Source organism: Galeopterus variegatus, unplaced genomic scaffold, assembly GCF_000696425.1.
Source record: "Galeopterus variegatus unplaced genomic scaffold, G_variegatus-3.0.2 Scaffold22462, whole genome shotgun sequence".
Lineage (NCBI taxonomy): Eukaryota > Metazoa > Chordata > Mammalia > Dermoptera > Cynocephalidae > Galeopterus > Galeopterus variegatus.
Window position 1 is genome coordinate 5,784 of NW_007748573.1, and position 1,360 is coordinate 7,143.

A 1,360-nucleotide genomic window follows, 5' to 3' on the forward strand; every position below is an offset into this window, starting at 1 on the left:
ACTGATCAATTCTATTATAACAATCACCCATACGATTAGCTTTACCATTCAACCCGACTTATACTCCCACTGCCCTAATTCTGAGTCTCCTTCTTGCTCCTGTGATATCTGCTCGACCATTAAGAGATATGCCTGTGTCTAGCACCTATTGCTTCCTTACTTCTGCTACTTCTCCTAGTTCTGAAGTTGGGGAGATAACGAAGCCACTTGGAGTAAAGTCCACATTCTGTAGCCTAAAGGTGTTTCTAGTCTCTTTTGTTAGCGTCATCATTCACATGCAAGCAAAGAGCAGCTGGGCAGTAACCTGTCATTTTAATCATAGCATTGCATCTAACCACAGCATCTTCTGGAGTCGCCATACCAAACATTCTGACTTCTGTACAGTTTGCCCAGTCACATGTCTGGTTTTCCTGTGGTCAGATCACGCTTCCAGAAATAGAGTGTCTGAGAAAGGTGGATGTATTCGTTTTCTATGCCTGTTGTAGTAAATTACCAGACACTTACTGACTTAAATGAAAGAAATTTAATCTCTTACAGCTGTGGAGGCCAAAAGTCTGAAATCAGTATCACTTGACTAAAGTCAAGGTGTTGGCAGGGCCGACTCACTTTGGGTGCCCCAGGTGATGGTAATCTGTCCCTGGCCTTTTTCAGCATCTGGTAAAGGTCTGCATACATTGGCTCATGGCCACATCTCTCTCTGCTCCACAAAGAAGGAGATTCTTTGTGTCTGTGTCAAAACTCCCTGTCTCTCTCTTACCAAGACACATGTGATAGCATTTAGGGCTCAGTTCAATAATCCAGGATAAATTCCTCCTCTGAAGATCATTACTTTACTCCCATTTTTTGCCACATAAGGTAATATTCACTTATGCCATATAAGATGCTATTCACGGATTCCCGGAACTAGGACATGGACCTATTTTAGGGGCCATCATTTAGCTCACTACAAGGAAGATACTTGGGAAAGAGAGATTCCACCTTTCTCAGAACAAAAGAGCTTCAGGAATGGAGTCCCTGGGTTAGAAAGATGCCCCAAATAATCCTACGCATAAGTTCACATTGATAGTGGGTGCTGCCCTTTGCTTACTCTAATCAACTGTTTTACATCCAAAGAGAGAATGTGTGGCCCGTCGTGATCGCATGGGGCTCACCCACTGCCCATCAGCAACCACAAGACTGTACTCCCCTGCAAATGTGTGTTAAGCATGTACCTCAGCCAGGTCTAACTGATTCTTCTGTCAGTAGAAACCAGCTGCCGGCTTCCCAACCAATGTATTTAAATTCATCTCATTTCTCAGTGAATTACAGCATCATTTTTACTTTTTTTTTTCAATTTACTGGTTTTTAGGGAGACTATATG